Source organism: Lathyrus oleraceus, chromosome 7, assembly GCF_024323335.1.
Source record: "Lathyrus oleraceus cultivar Zhongwan6 chromosome 7, CAAS_Psat_ZW6_1.0, whole genome shotgun sequence".
In the NCBI taxonomy this organism is placed as follows: Eukaryota; Viridiplantae; Streptophyta; class Magnoliopsida; order Fabales; family Fabaceae; genus Lathyrus; species Lathyrus oleraceus.
Genome location: NC_066585.1, coordinates 507,469,771 through 507,477,403, shown reverse-complemented (window position 1 = coordinate 507,477,403; position 7,633 = coordinate 507,469,771).

Here is a 7,633-nt window from a genome sequence, read left to right as displayed (position 1 = left end):
TCTCTGAACTTGTTCAGAGTCTTCAACTTCAGAGTTTCTACCTTCAGATGGTTGACTTCCTCCAGAGCTTTGACCATCTTCAGGGGCTGGCATATTTCCAGAGTCTGAATTGCCACTAGAATCTGGATTACCATCAGAGTCTGGGTCATCAGAGTCTGGATCACTATCAGAGTCAGAATCAACGTCAGAGTTTACTCCAACCTCAGAAATTCTGAACTCTGACCTTTCTTCAGAAGTTCTAACATCAGAATCAGATTGAGACTTTTCCCAATTCCAAACTTCTGATTCCTTCACAATCACATCTCTGCTGAATTCAATTTTATTGGTTTCTGGACAATAGAGCTTGTATGCACCTGTACTGTGGTACCCTATCAGAATCATCACTTTGCTTCTATCATCCAGCTTCTGTCTTCTGGCTTCTGGAACATGTTTATAGCAAACAGAACCAAACACCTTCAGATGACTAACACTTTGCTTATCTCCAGTCCACTTCTGTATTGGAACTATTTCCTTCAACTTCATCGTAGGACATCGGTTGAGTACATACGTTGCAGTGGCAACAGCTTCTCCCCAGAGCTTCTGAGGAAGCTTCTTCTCCTTTAGCATGCTTCTCACCATATCAAGCAAAGTGCGGTTTCTTCTTTCAGCAAGACCATTGTGTTGAGGGGTATAAAGAGCAGTAACCTCATGCTCAATTCCATTCTCCTCACAGAACTTCTAGAACTCTTTGGAGTTATACTCACCTCCACCGTCAGTTCTAAGAATCTTCAACTTCTGACCACTCTGATTCTCAGCCTTCATTCTGAACTTCTTGAATTCATCAAACACCTCGTGTTTAAACTTAATAAGGGATACCCATGTCATTCTTGTGAATTCATCAACAAATAACACAAAGTATTTATTCCCTCCAATCGATGCTACTGGAAATGGACCACACACATCAGAATGTACAACTCCCAAGGCATGTTTTGCTCTTGGAGCAGTTTCTGACGCAAATGGCAATCGTGGTTGTTTTCCTTCCATGCAAACTTTGCATGACTTTTCAGGCTTCTTAATTGCAGGAATTCCATGTACCAACTTCTTTGAATTCAGATGTTTTAAGCTTCTGAAATTCAAATGACCAAATCTTCTGTGCCACAACTCACTCTCCTTCTCAGCACTTGTTGCACTAAGACATTCTGAGTCTGCAGTTCTGACATTCACCTTGAATGTTCTATTCCTTCCCTGTTCTGACTCCATAATCAACTTCTGATTGCAGTCATACAACTTCAGAAGATTGTCTTTCATGGTAACTGAAAAACCTTTCTCAATTAATTGTCCCACACTCATCAGATTGCTTCTGATGCCAGGTACATACCACACGTTCTGAATCAATGCTGTTTTCCCATTGTTCAGAATCACTCTGACATTTCCCATACCTTCTGCATTAAGATATTTGTCATCAGCACATCTGATCTTTGTCCTCTTTTCAGAGTCAAAGTCAACCAGCCATTTCTTGTTTCCAGTAAGATGATTTGAACAGCCAGTGTCCATATACCACCAGTCTATCAGATCCATATCATCAGATTCAGAGGCCATCAATAGCACAGATTCGTCATCAGAACTTCTGGCTATATTTGCTTCTTCTGATTTTCTCTCCTTGTTTGACCAACAGTCTCTAGCAAAGTGACCAAACTTCTTACAACAGTAACATTGGATCTTCTTCTTGTCATACTTCTCTTTTCCCTTCTGAGCATTCTTTTGTCTATCAGAGGTTGAGCTTTCTGACTTCTGACCACCATCAGATCTTCTCCTGGCTTCTGACTGCTTCTGATACCTCCTATCAGAAGTTGCTTTCAGAGCCTGCTGCTCTACTTCCCTTTCAGAAGTTCTCTCAGTCAAACGCAACTCTTGCGCTTCTAGACTGCTCTGCAGCTCTTCAATTCTCATGGTGCTCAGATCTTTGGAATGTTCTATTGCTACCACAATGTAATCAAATTGAGAGGTAAGGGATCTCAATACCTTCTCCATGATTGTTTCTTCAGAAAGAGTTTCTCCACACGCTTTCATCTCATTAGTGATCAGAATCACTCTGGAGATGTATTCAGAAACTTTCTCATTATTCTTCATGTTGAGATTCTCATATTGCTTTCTCAAGGACTGAAGCTTCACCTTCTTCACTGATGCGTCACCCCCATAACATCTAACCAGTGTGTCCCACGCAGCCTTTGCTGTCGTTGAATCTGCAATCTTCTCAAACACATTTACATCAACACATTGATGAATGAAGAACAATGCTTTCTGATCCTTCTTCCTTACTTCCTTCTGCGCGTTTTTCTGTTCATCCGTCGCATCTGCTGCTACCGGAACATAACCATCAGTGACAAGATCTAGAACATCTTGAGCACCGAACAATACACGCATTTGGATCATCCAACGATTCCAGTTTTTACCGTCAAATACTGGAAGTTTGGTGTTCATGTTGCCGTTTCCGTTCATCTTTCTACCTTGCACAGTACACTCAGATTTCTCACACAGTGTTTCCCAACCCACAGAATTAAAATTCTGATCAGATTTTGTTCAAGATTCAACACGAATCTAAGAATCAAAATCAAACACACAAGACCTCACGTTCACTCGTGTTTCCCGTGTTTCCCAATGAATCCGAACCGGAGCTCTAGATACCAATTGTTGGTGCAAAGGTAGAATATATGATGAATGGAAATATTCTTATTCAGAGAATGATGGCTACAAAAAGGATTAAAAGTTACAATGATTGACACCCTATTTATAAGCCTCTAACAAACTTAAATATGAATCAAATCTAATATTAAATCTAATATCTAACAAACTTAAATATGAATCAAATCTAATATTTAAATCTAATATCTAACAAACTTAAATATGAATTAAATCTAATAATTAAATCTAATAGTTAGGGATCAAACTATTGAACTTTGCATTTAAACATCGACTTTATAAAAACCGAGGGGTAAAGTTCCCATTTTTCACGTCACTCTTCGTTACCTCGACATTGTAATCGAGGTGAAATCCATTCCGCATTTTACATGACATGTGTTATTTATAGTAGTGCTTATATCTTACTGCATTTAGGACTGACATTATGTTTAGTGTATGCATGTGCACTCAATATCAATTTGCTACTAAGGAATCACATTTAAAATTTATAAAGTGCATCCTTAGATACCTTCATATTACATCTAAGCATGGGCTTTGGTTTTCCAAAGGTAGCGATTATAGTTTGGTTGGTTACTCACATTCTTATTTTGTCGGTTGCAAATCGGATAGGGAAAGTACTAATGGAACTTGCCACATATTTTCAAACTCCTTAGTTAGTTATCATAGCAAGAAGTAAGTCTTCGTTGCTTTGTCGACTGCCGAGACAGAATATGTCACAACCGATAGTTGTTGTGCTTAAATTTTATGGCTTAAACAATAACTGCTTGACTTTGATATTAAGCTACAACATATTCTGATAATGTGTGATAATACTAGTGTGATTAACCTAATCAAAAATATAGTGCTACATTCTCGTACTAAACATATTGAGATAAACCATCATTTCCTACGAGACCATGTTAAAAAAAGGCGATATCATTTTTGAACATGTTGATAGTAAAAGTTAACTTACTGATATTTTCATAAAACCTCTTGCGATTGAGCCGTTTTTCAATATTCAACGGGAATTAGGTATTCTAGATATCTTAAATCTTGCCTAATATATTTTGTTGTATGCCTTGAATAAATCCATATTAGGTCTACCAAATGTCTTCATTTTTCAAGTCTATTTGTCTCTGCTCAGTATGTATCCATACATAGAGATTTGAAGTCAATACATAGACAATATGTATTGACTCCTAGAGTGTATGAGTCGATACATAGCTTGTATTTCTCTATTTATAAAAAAATTGTTCAGTATGTGTCGATACATTTGTGGTTTTGTTATTTTTCTCTCTCTCTAAAGTTGACTCCTTATGAACTGAAGTCGACCCATGTGGTACCTTGAGTTTTTTTCTCTCTCCACGCGTTTTGACTATACTTAACCACTCATTTACGATTTTTTTCAAACTTCTCCTCATTCCAAGCCAACCAAAGTTAATTTTTTTTCCAGTTCCTAAAAAAAACCTTTCACTTCTTATCATTTCAAAATCTCCATAAAATCTCATCACTTCTCATTTCCAAAAATCACATGTCTTCATCTATTCTCTTCTAATTTGTGTGATTAGAAACTAATTCTTATAGATTGGGTAAGTTGGTTTCTATTATATCATTCAAAATCTTGACATTTTCATTCACACATTTTCTCAAACACCTTGTGTGCATACCTTCAAATCCAAAATTCACGGCTCCCAAAGTGAACAAAGGGAAGAATGTTGTGGGCACATCCTCATCCACACCCGTAAGTGCTTTCTCACTTCTACATCACACTTGTGTTATGGATTTTGAAAAATCCTTCAGAAATAGAATTGTTGTGAAGCAACATGTTTATGACCTTGCAGTTGCCTGTAAGTTACACATTCTAGAGATTGTTAATCTTATGGAATATCAAGAGACTACTTTTTTTTAAAGTCTCCACTAATTATAATGAATACTTAATACGAGTATTTTATGTGGGTTATAATCAAGGGAATGGTGCTCTTTTCGTTTTAAGATGGGGAAAAATTCCTATCACTTTACAACAGATTTATGGAAAGAAGTGTTTGGAGTTTCCGTGCTCTCTCATGAAGTAACCCTGTCTGATCATGCTTTTCATCGTGATTTCGATTTGAGAAGTTACCTAAACTTTTGTCTCAAATAACCAAGGCTAGAAGAAAACTTTAATAAAGTATCAACGAGTTATTTAAAGAGAAATCTACATATTCTTCACTGGATTGTCACTCATGTGTTGCATCCAAGAAAATGAGGTAATTCTCAAATTGACACAACTGATATACATCTAATGTATATTCTTAAGAACACATTTAAGATTAATTAGACAAACTACTTTGTGTCAAGAATATTTTCTGTTAAAGATTGTAACATAAGGTCCTCCTTATGTTACGTTTCAATCGTTGCGGAGATTCTGAGGAACTTTCATATTGGTGTGTCAAATCTTCAAAACATATCACATGGCGAGGCTCAAGAGTTTAACACGAGCATAATGAGACACATGGAGTACCATTAGGATAATGAACTCAAGGTTTATTACTATAATATTAAAGAATCTGGAAATGTCATATATAATTATGATGATCTTGCTGAATTTGGTACAACTAATGTTTAATAACAATGGGTGGAAGACAAAGTTCACCATGTGGGCACAGACATGGCTGATACTCGCCATGATAATGATTATGCTTGGATACATGATGCAGAGTAACATGAATACCCACATGTGTGGGGTAAGTGGCAATAAAATTCCTAGACCAAACATGGGACGACTTATGGCAACTGTTATGGTATTGGCTAAATTGGTGAAAAATCATCTATTATCACCTTGTTGGAAAACATGTGCATTGAGCAACGGGAGCACCACTAAAAGGAGTCTCAAAGACATGACGCTTTTGAAGCTGCTAAAGAGGAGCGATTCAGAGTGGTTCATGAACATCTGACTTCCCAAGACAACAATTTCAATAATTTTGCCACGTATGCTACGGAGCAATTTAATGAAATCTGTCAAAACATGGATTTCAACCATGGTGCCACTCAAACCGACATCAATGACACGATTCATTATCAAAATGACAATCACCATTACTATCAACAATTTTACAAGGAGATGCGTGAATTTTTCGATGTTGAGTATGGAAATGAGGGTGTAGCTTGGTATGGGGGTAAGACACATGAAGTTAGGGATCGTAGAGGTCGTGGTCATGGTTATAAGCTGAGATTTATTGTGGACCAAGTTTATGTTGCATGCATTTATGTTTTCATGTTTTTATGTTTATTATTATGTTGTTACATTATGACTTTCTTATGACAAAATTGTCATGAATTTCATTTCTTTTGTCTATATTGGTTGCTTATTTATGTTTATGCATGTTTCACCTTAACACAATTCTATGTGAGTGCACGTTATCATTTAATATTTTATCTTTACAATGCCTTTGAGTGTTATATATGTTGTTGTATGTGTTTCATGATGCTTCTTACATTTTGTTGCTTTGCCTCTTTTTGATGTTGTCAAAGAGGGAGAAGTTCATGCAAGGAACAAGAGTTTAATGCACATATTCAGGGAGAGCTATGATCAAGACACCAAATGCTTCATAAGTTTTGCCATCGTCAAAAAGGGGGAGTATGTGAGTGCCCTATCCTTTTAGATATATTTTGAATGATGTCAAAACTAGGACACTTAGTATTTGTGTACATTGAATCTTACTGTCCATGTCTAGATGTGCATTATCATAATAGGACACTTAAAGTCAGGTTAGATAGGCCATTACAAGTCAAAATTATGATTTTCATGAAAAACAAGTCTATGGATCGATACATCAAGTCTATGGGTCGATACATACTGAACGGATTTTTTTTAATGAAAAGCAAGTATATGGGTCGATACATCAAGTATATGGGTCGATGAATACTAAGGATTTTTAAAAATAAAAATTATGCCTTCAATGTATCGATAAATATGAGTATGTGGGTCAATACATAATGCGTTTGAGTCGACTCATCCGTGTTTGGAGTCGACTCCAACTGAAGGTTTTGGCAAGCCAATGGTTCTGCCTTAATTGTAATGACTTCTAGAGTCTATATATCGACTCTCAGGATTATGTATTGACTCATGCTTATATGGAGTCAATACATTCTGTTTTAATTGTACAAAACATGTAATTTTTGCTAGAAAATCTGTTTTATTTGTTTTTCTTCTACACACACATACATATAAACATGCATTATTGCACCATTTCTCATTAATTGAAACCAAGAATATACAAAGAATTTTCTCATCATCTTCAACCGTTTCTCTTCATACATTCAACAATTACACATAATCATTTTTGTTAAGTGTCATATAGATTAGATTTATAAAGTTTAATTTAGGATTGTTGTAGTCAAATTGGGTTTAGTATTCTTTGGGGGTTTCATTGATAAAACCAGTTAGGATTTTTCTCCACGATCAAGGATTGATTTGGGGTTTTTTTTACAAGATTTCACAATGAGGATTCATCCGAGTGAAAGCTTTGATGAACGAGGTTTTGTCAAAGGAGTAGTGGTAACCGGAAGATCGACTTGGAAGTCTTGGGTCACTTGATCTTGCTTAAGATCAAGGAGAGAGAAGAAGTCAGGATCAACATCAAACATATGGTTTAGGGGTTTGGATTGGTACTTTTTCTCTTGTATACAACTCTTGCAAAGGTTAATTACATATCTCAATTATATTTGGAATTAAGGGCAGACGTACCCATAGTGAGGATAATTGGGAAATTGCCTAAACAAATCTTGGGTGTTCTCTCTCTCTCTCTCTCTCTCTCTCTCTCTCTCTCTCTTTTTCTCACACACACACATACTCTCTCTCTCTCTCTCTCTCTCTCTCTCTCTCTCTCTACATTTTGATAATTTACTTAGTGTGCAATTTGATAAACTGATAATTCTGTTTGTATTGAAGTAATTCAAATTGTTTTGTAAGATAATTGCAGTCTAAACAATTGTA